Here is a 21,440-nt window from a genome sequence, read left to right as displayed (position 1 = left end):
TATGGCAGAAGGCAAGCGGGGAAGAGGGGGAAGAAAGCGGACTGAACTTGCCCTTGTATAATGAGCACTCCTGCCATGACAAGCCCACTCTTGAGATAATGGCATTAATCCATTCAGGAAGGTAGAACCTTCATGACCTAATCACTTCTTGAAGGTATCACTTCTTCAGGAGGCTGAGGCAGGAGGATCTCTTGAGCCTATGTTGAGGCTGCAGTGAACCATGATTGTGCTACTGCACTCTAGCCAGGATGACATAGTGAGACACTGTGTCTACAAAAAATTGAAATTAAAATTAAAAAAATAAAAATAAGATCCCATCTTTTGATATTGTTACAATGGTAATTAAATTTCAACATGAGTTTCGGAGGGGACAGGCATTGAGACCATAGCACATGGGCACCTGGTCCAGGGGAATTTAGGTGGGAGGCAGATATGCCAGACATGGTGCTAGAGGATTTTAGAGACTTTATTAATAGCCAGTCAAGAAGAGCAATCCTTGAGCCCTGTCCTTTATGAGGGGAACGTAAGACTCCAGGCAAGTTGCTGACTGGGAGTTGGCAGCTGTATATTGTTTTGTGGTAGCGTGGTGAGAAACCTCAGGTACACAAGAGATTCGGGTAGAAGAGATCATATAGCTTTGCAGGCTTCCCCATGGAGAATTCACAGTTATTGCTGTCCTTACAGTGCCACAGAAATTCTTGGCATTTCAGTCTGTGAGCAGGTCAGCAGTGTCCAAATTCTTCTGATTTGTAGCCATAGACTCCAGGTGGACTCTACATGGTTTCCAAGGAGAAGAGTGGAGCACGTTGTAGATGGCTGAGTGCTCATTTAGAATAGCAAGTATGAGGCAAGAACTGACAGATTACACACTATAGCAGGATGCAACAAACTTTTATAAATGGCCAGATAGTAAATATTTTAGCCTTTGTGGGCCTTACAATCTCTGTTGCATGTATGGAAAACTCTCCTCTTGTAGAACCAAAACAGCCATGTATGAAACCAATGAGCATGGCTGCACTCCAATAAAACTTTATTTAGAGAAACAGAGGGCAAGCTGGGTTTAGATGGTGGGTGGTAGTTTGCACTACAGGATTGTTTTATATTTAGGCTGGCTTTATGAATGTGTGGCCAGTCACACAGGGCCATGAGCTCAGAAGGGCCCTGCACTTGTTTTGATGTTCTTCTGTCAATGTCAAAATTCTTAACAATTTTTAAACAAAGGCTGGGCTGGGTGGCTCACACCTGAAATCCCAGCACTTCGGGAGGCCAAGGCAGGAGAATTGCTTGAGCTCAGGTGTTTGAGACCAGCCTGGGCAACATGGCAAAACCTCATCTCTATAAAAAATACAAAAATTAGCTGGGCATAGTGGTGTGTGACTGTAGTTCCAGCACCCTGGGAGGCTGAAGTGGGAGGATTGCTTGAGCCTGGGAGGTGGAGGCTACAGTGAGCTGTGATTGTGCCACTGCACTTCTACTTGGGTGACAAAGTTAAATCCTGTCTCAAATAAACTTTTTTTTTAAAAAAAGAATATTTTGGATACTCTGTTTAAAGACTCAACATACAGTATAAATCTGTTGCTGAAATATCAAGCCTAATGCCATCATGCACTTAAAACACATTGCTTCTTGCCCTGATTCTAAGCACACATAATTTCAGTTATAATCTAGCTTTTCACACATTTCTAAGGATTCAGAATTGGACTGGGCGCTGTGGCTCACCCCTGTAATCCCAGCACTTTGGGAGGCCAAGGCGGGCAGATCACCTGAGGTCAGGAGTTTGAGACCAGCCTGGCCAACATGGAGAAACCCCATCTTTGCTAAAAATACAAAAATTATCTGGGAGTGGTGGTGGGCACCTGTAATCCCAGCTACTTGGGAGGTTGAGGCAGGAGAATCACTTGAACCCAGGAGATGGAGGTTGCAGTGAGCTGAGATCCTGCCACTGCACTCCAGCCTGGGTGACAGAGTGAGACTATGTATCAAAAAAAAAAAAAAAAGAATTCAGAATTGAGGTGGTCACAATAGCTAGTTCTTTTGCCAGTTAAGTTCCTTCCTTTCCCCACTGGCTGCTCTAAAAAGCCATCTTTGCACTGTTCCTTGTCCGGCTGGGCAGCTTTATCGTGCAGAGTCCCTGAACTCTCGCTTCTTTTTAATCCCCTGCATTGGATCATCCGCGTGCCCCCCTATGTCAGAGGCAGCCGTAGACACCAGCTCCGAAATCACCACCAAGGACTTACGGGAGAAGAAGGAAGTTGTGGAAGAGGCGGAAAATGGAAGAGAAGCCCCTGCTAACGGGAATGCTCATGAGGAAAACGGGGACCGGAGGCTGACAATGAGGTAGATGAACAAGAGGAAGAAGGTGGGGAGGAAGAGGAGGAGGAAGAAGAAGGTGACGGTGAAGAAGAGGATGGAGGTGAAGACGAGGAAGCTGAGTTGGCTACAGGCAAGCGGGCAGCTGAAGATGATGCGGATGACGATGTCGATACCAAGAAGCAGAAGACCCACGAGGATGACTAGACAGCAAAAAAGGAAAAGTTAAACTAAAAAAAAAAAAAAAAAAAAAAAAAAGACCGCTGTGACCTATTCACCCTCCACTTCCCGTCTCAGAATCTAAACATGGTCACCTTTGAGTAGAGAGGCCCCTCGCCCCCACCACCCACTGCCCACCGCCCACCGCGGGCAGTGCCACCCACGGGTGACACACGCTCTCCACCACCCAACCCAAACCATGAGAATTTGCAACAGGGGACGAAAAAGAACCAAAACTTCCAAGGCCCTGCTTTTTTTCTTAAATGTACTTTAAAAAGGAAATTTGTATTTTTTATTTACATTTTATATTTTTGTACATATTGTTAGGGTCAGCCATTTTTAATGATCTTGGATGACCAAACCAGCCTTCAGAGCGTTCTCTGTCCTACTTCTGACTTTACTTGTGGTGTGACTATGTTCATTATAATCTCAAAGGAGAAAAAAAAAAACTTGTAAAAAAAAGCAAAAACGACAACAGAAAAACAATCTTATTCCAAGTGTTATACATAAAGTTTCTGTGCCGCAAAAGGAATAGCACTCAAATATAAAATTTTCTTTTTAATTCTCAGCAAGGCAAGTTACTTCTATATAGAAGGGTGGGCCCTTACAGACGGAGCAATGGCGAGCTCACACTTGGACAAGGGAGGGGAAGGGCTTCTTATCCCTGACGCACGCGGCCCCTGCTGCTGTGTCGTTCCCCTATTGGCTAGGGTTGGACCGCACAGGCTAAACTAATTCCGATTGGCTAATTTAAAGAGAATGACAGGGTGAGTGCTTTGGCGGGAGTCAGGGCAGATCAGGTAATTGGGATGAGTTAGGGTGGAGCAGGTGATTGGAATGTAGGGTGGAGCAGGTGATCAGAATGAGTCAGGGTGGAGTAGGTAATTGGAATGAGTTAGGATGGAGTAGGTAATCGAAAAAGGTTGCTTTACGAGGAAGTTAAGTTTAAAAGTAGAAGGCAAAGAATTGAACATACTGACATAGTAATTATTTGAAAAGAAATTTAGAACTCATATCTAACACGAGCATTCCAGTAACTTTTTTGTGTATGTACTTAGCTGTACCACAAGTAGTTGGTTTGTATGAGATGGTTAAAAAGGCCAAAGATAAAAGGTTTCTTTTTTTTCCCTTTTTTGTCTATGAAGTTGCTGTTTATTATTTTTTTGGCCTGTTTGATGTACGTATAAAACAATGTTGTCCAACAAGTAACAGGAATTTTATTTTGTGGAGTTGCTCTAACAACAACAAAAATTCTTGCCTTCTTTTCTTTTCCCCTCCCCTCCCCCTCTCTCCCCCTCCCCTCCCCTCCCCTCCCCCTCCCTCCCCCTCCCCTTCCCCTCCCCTCCCCTCCCCTTTGAGAGAGTCTTGCCATGTTACCCAGGCTGACCTCCTTGAACTGGGCTCAAGCGGTACTCCCACCTTGGCCTCCCAAAGTGTTGGTATTTCAGGCATGACCCACCACGCCTGGCCAAATTTCTTATTGTACTTAAATACATTGGTGTTTGTCTTAGTCTGTTCAGGCTGGTATAACAAAATACCTTAAAACTCGGTAGCTTATAAACAATAAAATTTATTACTCACAGTTCCAGAGCCTGGGAAGTCTGAGATCAAGGCAGTGGCAGGCTCTGTGTGTGAAGAAGGCCAGCTTTCTCATGGATGGTATCTTTATGCTGCATCCTTACATGGTAGAAGGGACTGAGCTTCCTGAGGCCTTTTTTATATAACAGCATTAATTCCATCCATGAGGGCTCTGCCCTCCTGACTTAATTACTCCTAAAAGGCCCTTCCTCTTAATAACATCACCTCGAGGGTTAGGTTTCAACACATGAATTTTGGGAGACACAAATATTCAGACCATAGCAATATTGTTGTTTACATGTCAGTCTTCCGTTACTTTAGTGAGAACCTGTGCTCTTAGCAAATTGACAAACATAATTCAAATGAAGACCTACCACAAAAATGATGACTTCAACAAGGCAAATGTCACCTTGACAAGCCAGACAATAGTCAATATTCTTCACCATGTGTCTCCTTTTAGTATTGACATTAGGCTTTATTCAGGCAATGGATGAATCATTAAAACCTTGTATGCAGGAACGTTATATGATTGACTCTTAATTTGGAGATAGTTTGAAAGAAGAGATGACTGGGGATAGACTGGTGGGGGTGGGGAAAGGAAGGAAAGTAAGGAAAGAAACGACCAAGGAGGTGATTAAAAAATTCCATCTTATTTGGTTCTGATATTTACATGAAACACGAAAGAGTCTTTCAACTCAGTCTAGTGATAGAGAATGTAGGACTGCTTCACATGTATGTACCCTTTGACTCATCCAATTATCAAGGAGTGTGAAGACAGAATGAAAGGTAATCTTTTTCATATGTGGTGAGATTGCCCAAGAACAGATAAGATTTAGAACGGCATACTTTAATTATGAGGAACATTTGCTTACAGATATTTGATTACTATTAAATACATTCCGTAAGATCAATGTTTAATTTCAAACTGAAAGTTTGCTTTTTAATTTTAATAGCTGCAAAATTCTGCTAAAGAAAGAAATCATAAGAATCTACTCAAATGCAAGCTTGAGTAAATATGATATGGAAATATAAGATGCAAGAAAGACTTTTCATAAATTAAAACACATTTGTTACTCAAACGTAAGTGATTTTTGTTTTTAGAATATAGGATGACTTTTACAAAAGACCAAAATTTTAAAGGCAACTATAAAATAGGCTATAAAAACCAAAGGATGATTTGTAAACATGGCGATATGGCATAGAATAAAATGAGCTATAAATATGTGGATTAGTAGCTAAGCACAAAGTAGTTGCTGGAGACATTTATGTAAAGCAACCAACAATGCATGCTTTTTTGTTGCTAAAAAATGTTTTATAACAGACAGATCTAATAACTGCTTACTGATTACCTTCACTATGTAAAGGACTATTTTATTTTATTTTATTTTTCCCCTTCCCTCAAAAGGTCTATTTTAGGGGAATTTGAATACTCATTACATTAGGACATAGTCTTTCCCTCAAGCTTGGATTCTAGTTGAGGGAGAAAAGGAATACATAAAAACCTAATAAATTTTACACAATACTTGACAAATAAAAGCAATAAAAACAATATTAATAAATTTTTAGTTCTTAAAATATTTTTATGTAAAGAAGATTATTTAATAATTTTTAAAAATCAAGAAATGTCAGGGAGAAAAAAGCTTTGCCTCTGTCTTCTTAATTTCTGTAACTGGAGGTATGTGAGTTAAACTGACAAAAGACAGATTAACAGGAGAAAGTACCCAATCCGCATTAGTATTTATGTGTACACGAGTTCAGAGGAAAGAAGTGAAACTCAAAGAAGAGATTAGACTCAGGGATTCATATACCCTTTTAACAATGGAAAGAGGGTTTGGACTTAAAGGATGATCATTTGTGGGGAAAAGGCTAGGAAACATCTGGGGGAACTAATGGAAGATAAGGGCTGCTTGAGTAAGACCTGTTTATGCAAACTCATCTTGGCGTCAACTCCCCGTCTTGAGGATGAGTGGCTCTTCTCTCCCTGGTCTGGTTGAGAGATTAGGGGGAATGTGTGTGTGTGTATGCGTGTGTGTGTATGTCTGTGACACTTTCATTAAAGAAAAATTTACGGCCTGCTTTTAGGCAGATGGTGAGAACAAAACTCTTCCTGAATTTGTTGATTCTCAATTGCCTTTAGCACAAAACAATCCTTAAGCCAGAGTGGCACGTGGCATATTCTGCATTGCTTCAGCCCAGTATAGCCTACCCTGATGGCCATGTTCAATAGTTGTGATAGCAATGTTGAGAAAGAAGATTGCTCTGTGGTTTGGGTGTGATAGCCCATGCCTATAATCCCAGCGCTTTGGGAGGCTGAGGCAGGAAGACTGCGTTAGGCCAAGAGCCCTAGAGCAGCCTGGGCAACATAGTGAAACCCTGTCTCCACAGAAAACTTTTAAAAAATTAGCTAGGCATGGTGGTATGTGCCTGTAGTCCTAGCTACTCAGGAGGCTGAGATGGGAGGATCACTTGAAGCCAGGAGTCCAAGGCTGCAGTGAGCTATGATCATGCCACTGCACTCCAGCCTTGGTGACAGTGAGATGCTGTCTGAAAGAGAAAAAAGATTGCTCTGTGGACTTCACAGATACCTAACACCGTTCCTCAGAAAGTGATGACAAATTCTGCTATCTCCTATTATAAAATTTTGAAATTTTATAATAACTTTATTGAAGATTTAAAAATATTCATTACATCGTATTTACTTGTTTTAGGCCCCCAGGACCCAAGGGGATAATAGATTATGAATATTGATTAATCACTACTACCACACTGCTCCCCAGTAAGATAGGAATATACCTTTTTATTTTAAATATAATGTTTTTTTACTGATTATAAACTAATACATGCTGTTCAAAGTTAGGAAAGTTCAGGATAAAAGTCCCACCATCCAGAGAGACTACGACTGTGAACATTTTTCCATATTACTTTCTAATCATTTTTTATTTCTTAGCATATTTAAGAACATGTAGCTGGAATGGCAAAACAATATATCTTGAATGCCAAGTCTGATTAGTATGTAGTGAAGCATGGAATGGAGAAGGCTCCTAAAGCTCCATCTGGTTTGTGATTTTTGATATTGAAAAATGCATAAAATTTGTCAATTTGCCAAGTCCCTGTTTGCTATGGTTTGAACATGTCCTGCAAAATTCATGTGGGCTGGGAGCAGTGGCTCACACCTGTAATCCCAGCACTTTGGGAGGCTAAGGCAGGAGGATCGCTTGAAGCCAAGCATTCCAGAGCAGCCTAGGCAACACGGAGAGACCTCATCTCTACAAAAAAATTTAAAAAAATTAGCCAGGTGTGGTTTCATGTGCCTGTATCAGCTACTTGAGAGGCTGAAGCAGGAGGATCACTTGAGCTCAGGAGTTGGAGGCTGCAATGAGCTATAATCATGCCATTGTACTCTAACCTCATCAAGAGAGTGAGACCCTGTCTCAAAAAAAAAAAAAATTCACATATTGAAATTTAATCTCCAATGCGATAGCATTAAGAGATAATGCCTTTTGGAGGTGACTAAGTCCTGGGGAATAAGTCATCCAGGCTGGAGTGCAGTGGCATGATCATAGCTCACTGCAGCCTTGGACTCCTGAGTTCAAACAATCCTCCCACCTCAGCCTCCTGAGTAGTTAAGACTAGAGACACATGCCAACATGCCTTGCTAATTTTTTTTTTTTTAATTTTTGTAGAGATGGGGTTTCATTATGTTGCCCAGTCTGTTCTTGAGCCCTCATAAGTGGGATTAACAACCTTTAAAAGGACTGGAGGGAACAACATAGGCCTTTGCCTCACCCTCCTTTCTGCCATATGAGGACACAGCATTTAAGCTGCCATCTTGGAAACAGAGACAGAGCCATCACCAGACACCAAACCTGTCAGTGCCCTGATCTTGGACTTCTCAGCCTCTGAAACTGTAAGGAATAAATTTATGTTCTTTCTAAATTACCCAGCCACAGGTATTTTGTTATTGCAGCACAAATGGACAAAGACAGTGTTGTAGATGATTGCTGAGAACAGTGGCAGTTGGCTTTCACTCTTTATTAGAAATAACTTGATTACATTTTAACAACTTTATTCAGATGAAATTGACATACCATACAATTTACCCATTTAAAATAAACAATTCAAAATTTTTAGTGTATTTACAGAGTTGTGCAACCAACACTACAATCTAAGTTTAGAACCTTTTTATCAAACCCAAAAGAAACTCCCCACATCCTTCCGCAGCCATTCCGTTTGTCTCTAGTCCCACCAACCCTAGACTGTCACGAATCTATTTTTTGTCCCTATAGATTTGCCTACTCTAGACATTTCATATAAACGGAATCTTACAATACGTAATCTTATGTGATTGGCTTCTTTTACTTAGCATTTGATGTTTTCAAGCTTCAATGTAGCACATGTCAGTAGTATTTAATTTATTTTTATTGTCAAATAATTTTTTTATTATATGGATAGACCACATTTTACTTATCTGTTCATCAGCTAATGCACATTTAGGTTGTTTCATTTTCTGCTATCATTCATATTGCTGCATAAACATTTGTATACAAGTTTTGTGTGGATATACACTCTTAGTTCTCTTGGGTCTCTACTTAACAGTAAAATTGTGTGGTCCTATGGTAAGTTTATGTTTATGGTTTTGAGGAATTGACGGACTATTTTCCAAAACACACCCCACCAGCAATGTATTAGGGTTCCAGTTTCTTATATCCTCTCCAATGCTTGTTACTATTTGTCTTTTTTATTATAGGCCATCTTTCCTAGTGGATGTGAAATAGCATCTCGTTATGGTTTTGATTTGCATTTTCCTGGTGGCTAATGATGTTGAATATCTTTTCATGTGCTTATTGGCCATTCCTTTAGAAAAATGTCATTTAGATCCTTTGCCCGTTTTTAAATTTGATTGTCTTTTTATTATCAAATCATAAAATTTCTTTTATATAGTCTGTATATGAGGTCCTTATCAGATATGTGATTTACAAATATATTCTCCCAATCTGTGGATTAACTTTTTCTTTCTTTCTTTTCTTTTCTTTTTGGTTTTTTTTTTTTTTTTTTAGATGGAGTCTCACTCTGTCACTGAGGCTGGAGTGCAGTGGCACAATCTTGGTTCGCTGCAACCTCCGTGCCCTGGGTTCAAGTGATTCTCCTGCCTCAGCCTCCTGAGTAGCTGAGATTACAGGCACCTGCCACTACGCCTGGCTAATTTTTGTATTGTTAGTAGAGACAGGGTGTCTCCATGTTGGCCAGGCTGGTCTCGAACTCCTGATCTCAAGTGATCCACCCACCTTGGCCTCTCAAAGTACTGGGATTACAGGTGTAAGTCACCACACCCCACTGATAGGGTCTCACTCCTACCCAGGCTGGAATGCAGTGGCATGATCATAGCTCACTGCAGCCTTAAACTCCTAGACTCAAATAACCTTCCTGCCTTAACCTCCTGAGTAGCTGTGCACCACCATGCCCTGCTAAGTTTTTTTTTTTTTATTAATTTTTTTGTAGACATGGGTTTCACTATGTTGCCCAGGCTGATCTCCAACTCCTGGCATCAATCATTCCTCCTTCCTCAGCCTCCCCAGTAGCTTGGACTACAGATGCATCCCACTGCAGCTGGCTCCAATGAATACTTTTCATTATGGTACATTTCACTTTGGACCGGTCACATTTGAAATTCTTGATGGTCATGTATGGCCATGGCTATTACCCTGGAGAGTGCAGGTTAGAGGATTAGATGGCACTAGATTGAAACTATGGAGGTCAGAGACTGGATTTCACTCTTATATTTGTAGAACCCATCAAAGTGCCCAGGATATAGGAAATGTTCAAGAAATATTAGTTGGTTGATTAGTTATTAATAATTACACTAGCAGGTTGGGCTGTAATCACATGAAGCTCTGTGCCTGTGCTGTGCCTGTGGCTCAAGAAAATGCCCCAGGTGTTTCTGGGGTGATCAGAATCTGCTAGGCCAGTTAATAGGTAATCTTTAGTATTCTATTCAGAACCACTTCAAAGGCTGGGAAGGAGGAGGGGCTCACTTCAAAGGCTTTAGGAGAGAGAAATAGAGCAAGTTAGTAAAGCCGGTTGCCAGGACAACCTTCTCAGCATTGAAAGCGGACAGTCAGGTTGTAGACCTAGGCTGGGTATAGCTGTGATCTTTGCTTTTGTAATATACTGTCCTTTTGCTTGGCTCTAAGGAAGAGCAGTTTTTAAATGGCAATTTAAGAGTGTAATTTGGAGCCAGGAAGCTATATGGTGCTAAAAGTGTTTAAGTGCAAAGGGAAGGAAAATGGGCAGAACGTTGATTGGAAGGGAACCACCTGAGGTGAAGCACAATCACTTATAAGGTTCTAGTTCAAGAGGAACTTTTAACCTTAACTTGCAGATAGACCTCACTTAATGGGAACCCAAGAATTGGGAGCAAAATCAGTTTTGTCTTTGGCCTTAGAATGTCATTAGATTAGGCAGTTTAAGAGTTAAGAAAGTAATTATTTGATACTTAGTTGATTTTTTTCTTAAGTTTTATTCTCAATTTGTTATTTAAATATTTATGCAGATGTTAGTCGGTAATTAATTTTTTTTTTTTTTTGAGACAGGGTCTTGCTCTGTTGCCCAGGCTGGAGTGCAGTGGTATGATCACGGCTCACTGCAGCTTCAACCTCCTGAGTTCAAGCGATTCTCCCACTTCAGCCTCCCAAGTAGCTAGGACCACAGGCATGTGCCTCCATGCCTGGCTAATTATTTTTGTTTTTTGTAGAAAGGGTTCTAAATTTTTAAATAAATAAAATTTAATAAACTTTTGTGGGAACTATTACTGTATGCCTGGCACTTTACTAAATGCTTTTGATGTATTTAATTCTCAGGAAAAAAAATTGCCTACATTTTATAGATTTTTGTTTGTTTGATTTTTTAGCAACTCTTCTATGACTTGAATCAGATTTTTTTTAAATTGAAGTTTTGGCCAGGCGCGGTGGCCCATGCCTGTAATCCCAGCATTTTGGCAGGCTGAGGTGTGAGGATCACTGGAGTTTCAGAGCAGCCTAGGCAACATACAAAGACCATGTCTCTAAAGAAATAAGAAATTTAATTTTTAAAAAAATTTTTAAGTTTTGAGAGATTAAGTGCCTTGTTCAAGAATTGTTATGGCTGGGCATGGTGGCTCACACCTGTAATCCCAGCACTTCAGGAGGCTGAGGTGGGTGGATTGCTTGAGCTCAGGAGTTCAAGACCAGCCTGGGCAACATGGTGAAACCCTATTTCTAGGACAAAAAAAAAAAAAAAAATTAGCCAGGTGTGGTGGTGGGCTCCTGGGGTCCCAGCTACTTGAGAGACTGAGGTGGGAGGATCATTTGAGCCTGGGAAGTCCAGGCAATGCACTCCATTCTGGGTGACAGAGTGAGATCCTGTCTCAAAAAAAAGAAGAAAAACAATTGTTTCTATAGAAATAATATAACTGTGGATAACTTTTATATTTCCATTATTTTTTATTTAAAAACTTTTAAATTTACATATAACTGTACATATCTGTTTAATACAATGTGATGCTTTGTTTTATATATACACATGCATACACTGTGTGATGATTACATCAGAGTAATTAGGCATATCTCTCCCCTCAGACATTATCATTTCTTTGTAGTGAGAACATTCAAAATTTTCTCTTCCAGCTATTTTGAAATATGCAATACATTATTGGTAACTATAATCACTCTATGTGCAGGACACCACAAATTTTTCTTCCTAATTACAACTTCCTACTTGTTGACCATTCTCTTCCTGTTACTGAACCGAACTGGGGTCTGTTTGCTGGGTGTGCTAAGACCAAACATCCACACTGAGGTTTTGCAGTGGGAGAAAGGAGGGCGTTTATTTGCAGAGCGCCAAACAAAGAGAATCAGGCAGCTCAGGCTTAAGGCCTGACCTCTCCAAAGGCTTACAAACAAGGGTTTTGTTTGTTTGTTCGAGACATAGTCTTGCTCTGTCATCCAGTCTGGAGTACAGTGGTGCCATCTCGGCTCACTGCAACCTCTGCCTCCCAGGTTCAAGCGATTCTACTGCCTCAGCCTCCCAAGTAGCTGGGATTACAAGCATGCGCCACCACGCCCGGCTAATTTTTGTATTTTTAGTAGAGACGGGGTTTTGCCATGTTGGCCAGGCTGGTCTCGAACTCCTGACCCCTTCCCCAGTCTTTGGCAAACACTGTTGTATTCTGTACTTCTATGTGAACACATTTTTAGATTTCACATATGACTGAGATCATATGGTATTTATATTTCTGTGCCTGGCTTATTTCACTTAACATAAGCTCTCCAGGTTCATCCATGTCAAATAAGATAACAGGATTTCATTCCTTTTCATAGCTGAATTGTACTCCATCATGTATAGATACCACATTTTCTTTATTAATTTATCTGTTGGTGGAAACTTAGGTTGATTACTTATCTTGGCTATTGTGAATTGTGCTGCAACAAACATGAGAGTCAGATATCTCTTCAACATACTGATTTCATTTCCTTTGGATATATACCCAGTATTGGGATTGGTAGATCATATGGTAGTTTTATTTCTAATTTTTGGAAGAGCCTCCATACTGATTTCCATAATGGCTGTACTAATTTGCATTCCCACCAACAGTGTGTAAGGGCTCCCTTTTCTCCACATCCTCTTCAACACTTGTTATCTTTTGTTTTTTTGATGATAGCCATTATTCTCCTCCATTTAAAACAATTGGCAATAATTGTACATATTCATGGGATACCTAGTGATGTTTTGATACATATAATATATAGTGACCAGATCAGGGTTATTAGCATATTCATCATCTCAAACATGTATCATTTCTGTGTTGGGAACATTCAATAGCCTCCTTATAGCTATTTGAAATGATATGATACAAATGTATCAATAGTTATTGTTAACTATACATATTGATACATATTGTTAACTATACATATTGATACATATTGTTAACTATATGGATGTTCCCAACACAGAAATGATACATATTGTTTGTTGTTGTTGTTGTTGTTGTTGAGACACCCACACCCAGCTAATTTGTGTATTTTTAGCAGAGATGGGGTTTCACCGTGTTGGCCAGGATGGTCTCGATCTCTTGACCTTGTGATCCACCCGCCTTGGCCTCCCAAAGGATTACAGACGTGAGCCACCATGCCTGGCCACATATTGTTAACTATATATCATTTCTGTGTTAGGAACATTCAATAGCCACCTTAGAGCTATTTGAAACTATATAATACATTATTGTTAACTATAGTCATTCTACAGTGATTTAGAACACTATCTATTTACACTTTTTTTTGTTTTTTTTTAGTGACAGGTTCTCACTTTGCTGCCCAGGCTGGAGTGCAGTGGTGCAATCATATTCACTGTCACCTCAACCTCCTGGACTCAAGCAATCCTCCCACCTCTGCCCCCTGCATAGCTAGGACTACAGGAGTGTGCCACTATGCGTGGCTAAGTTTTAAAAGAAAATTTTGTAGAAACGGAGTCTCACTATGTTCCCTAGGCTGGTCTAGAACTCCTGAGCTCAAGCAATCCTCCTGCCTTGGCCTCCCAATGTGCTGGGATTATAGGAGTGAGCCATGGTGCTCAGCCCGGCTAATTAAAAAAATTTTGGTGTGGGGCTGGCTGCGGTGGCTCACATCTGTAATCCCAGCACTTTGGGAGGCCGAGGCAGGCACGCCACCTGAGATCAGGAGTTCGAGACCAGACTGGCCAACATGGTGAAACCCTGTCTCTATTAAAAATACAAAACATTAGCCAGGCGTGGTGGTGCGTGCCTGTAATCCCAGCTACTCAGGAGGCTGAGGCAGGAGAATCGCTGGAACCCAGGAGGCAGAGGTTGCACTGACCTGAGATCGTACTACCGTACTCCAGCCTGGGAAACAGAGTGAGACTCCATCTCAAAACAAAACAAAAAAAATTATTTTAATTTTAATTTAATTTAATTTAATTTAATTTTTTTTTTTTTTAGAAACAGAGTTCTGCTATGCTGCCCAGGCTGGTCTTTTTTTTTTTTTTTTTTTTGAAACATAGTCTTGCTTTATTGCCTAGGCTGGAGTGCAGTGGTGTGATCTCGGCCCACTGCAACCTCCGCCTCCCAGGTTCAAGCTATTCTCATGCCTCAGCCTCCCCAGTAGCTAGGATTACAGGCATGCACCACCACACCTAGGTAATTTTTGTGTTTTTAGTAGAGACGGTGTTTCGCCATGTTGGCCAGGCTGATCTCGAACTCCTGACCTCAAGTGATTCCCAAAGTGCTGGGAATACAGGCGTGAGCCACTGCGCCTGGCGCTATGCTGCCCAGGCTGGTCTTGAACTCACGGCGTCAATCGATCCTTCTGCCTTTGCCTTTCAAAATGCTGGGGTTATAGACATGAGCCACTGTATCCAGCCTATTTCTACTTTCAGAAAATACTTGTGAATATTATCCCTCATAATAGCCTTAACTAACCTGTAAAATTCCAAGTAAATGATAATATGAGGCTAAATGGATAGGGCCTAAAAGAGACTGAAGGGATGAACATAGATTACAATTGCAGATTCATATAATGAAAGTGACATTTGAGGAACACATTGCCCTAATAATTAGAAAACATTTAAAGAAGCAGATTGGAGACAAATGCAATGTCTAGAAATATTTTGTGATAATCCCAGGAGAAGGTGAAAGGGGCCTAGAATAAAATGTTATACACAAGAAAGGAAGGCACTGGTGATGCTCCCTGGTGACTGATCTCAATCAATCTAACTTTCTCTTGCCTTTATTTCCTACAGGGTCTTCTATTCTAACCAGCCCAGTATGAGTATTAGTTCTATTCCATTCATTGACTCATGGATTTTTTTTTTTTTTTTTTATTTGAGACCGAGTCTCACTCTGTTGCCCCGGCTGGAGTGCAGTGGCGCAATCTCAGCTCAGCAAACTCCGGTCCTGGGTTCAAGCGATTCTCCTGCCTCGGCCTCCCGAGTAGCTAGGACTACAGGCGCATATCACCGCGCCCAGCTAATTTTTGTATTTTTAGTGGAGACAGGGTTTCACCATGTTGGCCAGGCTGATCTCAAACTCCTGACCTCAAGTGATCCACCCACCTTGGCCTCCCAAAGTGCTGGGGTTACAGGGAAATGAGCCACTATGCCCGGACTGACTCATTGATATTAAATAATGCTTTTCTGTGCCTGATATGCCTTCCTTGCACTCTTTGTTGAGAAGGAATTCTTGACCAAAGAACAGATTGATTCTTTTTTTTTTTTCAGACGGGGTTTCACTCTTGTTGCCCAGGCTGGAGTGCAATGGCACAATCTCAGCTCACCACAACCTCTGCCTTCTGGGTTCAAGCGATTCTCCTGCCTCAGCCTCCCGAGTAGCTGGGATTACAGGCATGCACCACCACACCCGGCTGATTTTTTTGTATTTTTATTAGAGATGGGGTTTCTCCATGTTGGTCAGGCTAGTCTCAAACTCCCAACCTCAGGTGATCCACCTGGCTTGGCCTCCCAAAGTGCAGGAATTATAGGTGTGAGCCACCACGCCCAGCCCAGATTGATGCTACTCCCTTGCCAAGCACTATATTAATTGGTTCATTTGAGAAAACGGTGCAAAAAACATTTAGAATTCATGGAAGTATAAAGTGTCACAAAGATTTTTCAATAATATTTTTAAACTTAATATTAATCCATTATCCCAAGTTGACTGCACTTTTTCCTCAACCCTCCTTGAGATTGAGGTCTGTTCTTTTTATTCAAAAATTCTAATAGCAAAGTCAATCATTACTACCTTTCCTCCCTGGACCCCCACTCCCATATAAGGAGAAGCAGATAAATAAAACTACACAGATAAGACACTGAATTCTCTAACTCCCTTTTCTAGCCTAAATGATTGGCAGTGATGCTGAAACTGCCTTTGCAAAACTATGACAGCAAGACATCTGACCCAGTTGACTCCATTTTGCTTCTGACCTCCAAGCTGTCTTTGATCATTTTTGGGTATAGGCCAAGCTAACTTTGGGAGGAATTTAGTTTATAGTTTAACCTTAAAGCAAACATCTTTGCTTTAACAGCTCTTCCCAAAATCAAACTGCCTTTGTAAAACTAATGAAAGGCCACAAGATTAGGATTATGAGAGGGGCCTGAATTCTGATAAGATAGGCATAGTTTCTATAATCTTTTACTAGCTCAGGAGTCATAGGGCTGGAGGTCACAAGATTTGTGACTTGCCCAATTGCTCCTGTAGATAACATCAGGATTGGATAACCTAAGATTGGTCTTTTGAAATGTTATTCAGACTTTTGCATTCTGGCCACTGACTAACCCCACCTAGACCCATGACTCATGATGGACTCAGCTCACAAGGGCTTCTTCCACACCTGCATAATTTCTTTTTTTTTTTGAGATGGAGTCTAGCTCAGTTGCCCAGGCTGGAGTGCAGTGGCTCGATCTCGGCTCACTGCAACCTCCGCCTCCTGGGTTCAAGCAATTCTCCTGCCTCAGCCTCCTGAGTAGCTGGGATTACAGGCGCCCATTGCCATGCCCAGCTAATTTTTGTATTTTTAGTAGAGACGGGGTTTCACCATGTTGGCCAGGCTGGTCTTGAACTCCTGACCTCATGATCCACCTGCCTCGGCCTCTCAAAGTGCTGGATTACAAGCGTGAGCCACTGTGCCCGGCCTCACACCTGTATAATTTCATCTCCAACCTATCAGCAGCACCCATTCCCTAGCTCTCTGCCTGCCAAATTATCCATAAAAACCCTAGCCTCTGAGTTCTCCAGGAGGCTGATTTGAGTAATAATAAAACTCCCATCCTACTGTTTGGCTGACCTTGCATTAATTACATTCTTTCTTTACTGCAATACTGCAGTTGTATCAGTGAATTGATTTTGTCTGTGCAGCAGGCAGGAAGAACCCATCAGACAATGATAGGTATCCTGTGGTAGTTACTACTGCCATTCAGTATATGTTTTGTTAACCCCTTTTGAGCATATAAAATTGTGCGTGCTGGCCCCTTGTGATTGTGTGGGGTCTAGCTACTAGTTCTGACAAATGAGTTGTGAGCAGAAGTGACCCATAATTGCTAATGTGAGAACCTCAAGGGCTTTGTTTCATTTTTGCACAGTGATTGGCATTATTCCAGGTAATGACTGCTCTATCATTGTGGGTTCTGAGTGACACAGCAAAGCCCCATAAACTCTCAGTAGAAGTGTAACATCAGTGGCTGGGTGTGGTGGCTCATGCCTATAATCCCAGCACTTTGGGAGGCTGAGGCAGTCAGATCCCCTGAGGTCAGGAGTTCGAGACCAACTTGGCCAACATGGTGAAACCCCGTTTCTACTGAAAATACAAAAATTAGCTGGGCGTGGTGGTACACATCTGTAGTCCCAGCTACTTGGGAGTCTGAGGCAGGAGAATCGCGTGAACCCAGAAGGCGGAGGTTGCAGCAAACCCAGATCCTGCCAGAGTGAGACTCTGTCTCAAAAAAAGTAAATGAAATTGGAAAAAAAAAAAAAAAGACGTGTAGCATTAATGAGGAATAAATTTATGTTGTGTTAAGCTCACTACGATTCTGTAGTGGGTGGTGAAGTCTTCTTTCTCATCGATTTGTGGATTTGATGTCTGTTTGTGCAATAGCTAGGTTGGTATTTTTCTGGTGTATGTTAGTATATTAAAACTGGTTTTGTAATCCCAGCACTTTGGAAGCCTGAGGTGGGTGGATCACGAAGTCAGGAGATTGAGACCATCCTGGCTAACATGATGAAACCCCGTCTCTACTAAAAATACAAAAAAAAAAAAAAGAAAAAAAAATTAGCTGGGCGTGGTGGTGGGCGCCTGTAGTCCCAGCTCCTCGGGAGGCTGAGGCAGGAGAATGGCATGAACCCGGGAGGCGGAGGTTGCAGTGAGCCGAGATCGTGCCACTATACTGCAGCCTGGGTGACAGAGCGAGACTCTATCTCAAAAAAAAACAAAAAAAAAAAAAACAAAAAAAAACTGGTTTTGTTACATCCCATTCACATTCTGCTTGTTCAACACCTATGCACTGCTGCTTATTAAAATATGTTGAATATCATCCCTCTGGCTGGTCAAAAATACCAGAAAGTATGCAGTGCAATATTGTAAGAAATATTTTAAATATGAAGAATATTTCTTTATTCATTTGAAAAAATTTAGCTCATGGATTACATCATTGGTGTGAAATCCCAAAAGAAGGTACATTATCTCACATTACCACAGTTAAAGTGCTTTAGATAGAACCTGGGCTGTGAGTATGTAAACTTTATCCTAGGACTCTATAATATGAGGGATAGTTAAGGCTGTTTTGTTATTTTATTTTTATAATTACTTTTTCTTTTTTTTCTCTGTAAAAATAAATGACAGAAACATACTCTTTTTTTTTTAAAGGAGCATTTGAGCCTTTTGATGTGAGAATTGCATTCTAAGTTTTTCCCTGTCCCTTTATTAAACAGTACTGGGAGCAGGCATATTTTCTTTTCCCCAAGTTAAACAATTCTGGGACCAAACATACTTCCTGTCCCAGAGCTAAATAATTCTAAGGTGAAGCGTACACCCTTCTCTCTGCTAAACAATATTGAGACCAATATTGAGGCCAAGCATGGTGGCTCACGCCTGTAATCCCAGCACTTTGGGAGGTTGAGGCGAGCAGGTCACTTGAGGTCAGGAGTTCGAGACCAGCCTGGCCAACATGGTGAAACTGAAAACACAAAATTAGCTGGGCGTGGTAGCAGGCGCCTATAATCCCAGCTACTTTGGAGGCTGAGGCAGGAGAATCGCTTGAACCTGGGAGGTAGAGGTTACAGTGAGCCGAGATCACGCCACTGCACTCTGGGCTGGGCGACAGAGCAAAACTCTGTCTCAAAATGAATAAATAAATAAATAAGTAATTGGGAACAGTAGGCCAGGGGCTGTGGCTCATACCTGAAATCCCAGGAGGATCACTTGAGCCCAGGAGTTTGAGACCAGCCTCAGCAACATAGTGAGACCTCATTTCTTTTTCTTTTCTTTTTTTTTTGGAGATGGAGTTTCGCTCTTGTTGTCCAGCCTGGAGTGCAATGGTGCCATCTCGGCTCACTGCAGCCTTTGCCTCCCAGGTTCAAGCGATTCTCCTGCTGCAGCCTTCTGAGTAGCTGGGATTACAGGCATGTGCCACCATGCCTGGCTAATTTTGTATTTTTAGTAGAGATGGGGTTTCACCATGTTGGCCAGGCTGGTCTTGAACTCTTGACCTCAGGGGAGACACCCACCTCGGCCTCCCAAAGTGCTGAGATTACAGGCCAGAGCCACCGCGCCCAGCCGAGACCTCATTTCTTAAAGAAAAAAAAAAAGCGGGGCATGGTGGTCCACATCTGTGGTCCCAGATACTCAGGAGGCTGAGGTCGGGGAATTGCTTGAGCTCAGGCAGTTGAGGCTGTAGTGAGCCCTGATCCCACCACTGCACTTCAACCTGGTCGACAGAGCAAGACCCTGGGCCAAAAAAATAAATAAATAAATAACAACAACAAAACAAAACTGAGAACAAGTAAAAGCAAGTCAGCTGCTCGCTGCAGGAAATATCTTATGAATCAACAAATTAGTTTACTTATTAAGACTCATACCTACAAATCAAGATTCAGCTGCCACACTGTACCCACCAATTCAAAGTTATGCCATAAACTATACTCAATCCCCAACAGTCCCCCATTTCGTAAGGCCTTCTTTAAACATCACCCAACCCAGGCAATGAAACCCTAAAAACATTCTGTCCTAATTTCCCATTCTGAGAAACTACCGGATTCTGGCAAGATCATGTTCTTCCCTACTGCAGTACCTCTAATAAACTTGCCTTTCCTTGATCAACAGGCTTTTCTAATTCATTTTAAAGGAAATCAGTTCGCCAAATTGCTTTTTATTTTTTTTTTCTTGAGACAGAATCTTGCTCTGTCGCCCAGGCTGGAGTGCAATGGTGTGATCTCTGCTCACTGCAACATCCACCTCCCGGGTTCAAGCGATTCTCCTGCCACAGCCTCCCAAGTAGCTGGGATTACAGGCAGGTGCCACCACGCCCAGCTAATTTTTTTGTATTTTTAGTAGAGACGGGGTTTCACTGTGTTGGCCAGGCTGGTCTTGAACTCCTGACCTCAGGTGATCCATCCGCCTTGGCCTCCAAAAGTGCTGGGATTACAGGCGTGAGCCACTGCACCCAGCACCAAATTGCTTTCTTAAATGTGAAATTTTCACCAGCATGCATGAGGGTGATGGTATCCCTTTATCTGTGCTAGCATTAAATGTGATTGTGTTAGGAAACCTTTGCTTATTTGAGAGAAAAAAAGTAGTACTTTATTGTGTTAATTTTATCTTAGATTATTCTTTCCCCCCCTTTTTAAATAGAGACAGAGTCTCTCCTGCCTTGTTGCCCAGGCTGGAGTACAGTGGCTATTCATAGGTGCATTTATCACACGCTACAGCCTTGAACTCCTGGGCTCAAGTGATCCTCCTGCCTTAGCCTCCCAAGTAGCTGAGCCTATAGGCCTGTGTCACTGTGCTAGCTTAGATATTTTATTTTATTTTTTGTTTGTTTTTGGGACAAGATCTGACTCTGTCACCCAGGTTGGAGTACAGTGGCATGATCTCAGCTCACCACAACCTCCACCTCCCAGACTCAAGCCATCCTCCAGCCTCAGCCTCCTGAGTATCTGGGACTACAGGCAATTGCCATCATGCCCAGCTAATTTTTATATTTTTTGTAGAAGCAGGGTTTTGCCATGTTGCCCAGGCTGATCTCCAACTCCTGAGATCAAGCAATCTACCTCCATGGCCTCACAAAGTGCTGGGATTACAGACGTGAACCACCATGCCTGGCCACATATTTATTTAATTAATTTAATTAATTAATTAATTAATTAATTTTTTTGTGACAGGGTCTCACTCTGTTGGCCAAGCTGGAGTGCAGTGGTGTGATTATAGCTCACTGTAACATCGATCTCCTGGGTTCAAGTGATCCTCCCATCTTAGCCTCCTGAGTAGCTGGAACTATCAGTGCACACCACCATGCCCAGCTAATTTAAAAAAATTTTTGTACAGATGGAATTTCCCTATGTTGCCCAGGCCGGTCTTGAATTCACTCCTAGGTTCAAGCGATCCTCCTGCCTTGGCCTCCCAAAGTGTTGGGATTACAAGTGTGAGCCACTGCACCTGGCCTAGGTGTCTTAATTTTATGTTGTCAAATTGATAAAATCTTTTCCCTCCTGACTGTTTCTGTTGCCTTTACTCTTACAGTTCTTCCCCTTTAGAAATTTGGTAAGTATTAAGTTATTTTTGTATATAAATTACTTTTTA

General features: G+C 41.7%; 1 pseudogene; it reads left to right on the top strand.

Moving 5' to 3' along the window:
- Positions 1-1,434: 1,434 nt before the first annotated feature.
- Positions 1,435-3,761, top strand: LOC129398272 (prothymosin alpha-like; annotated as a pseudogene).
- Positions 3,762-21,440: the final 17,679 nt, after the last annotated feature.

The sequence above is a fragment of the Pan paniscus genome, chromosome 6 (assembly GCF_029289425.2).
Source record: "Pan paniscus chromosome 6, NHGRI_mPanPan1-v2.0_pri, whole genome shotgun sequence".
NCBI classification, from domain to species: domain Eukaryota; kingdom Metazoa; phylum Chordata; class Mammalia; order Primates; family Hominidae; genus Pan; species Pan paniscus.
The sequence above is the reverse complement of the archived record's forward strand: the minus strand, read 5'-3'. Positions and strand labels throughout refer to the sequence as shown.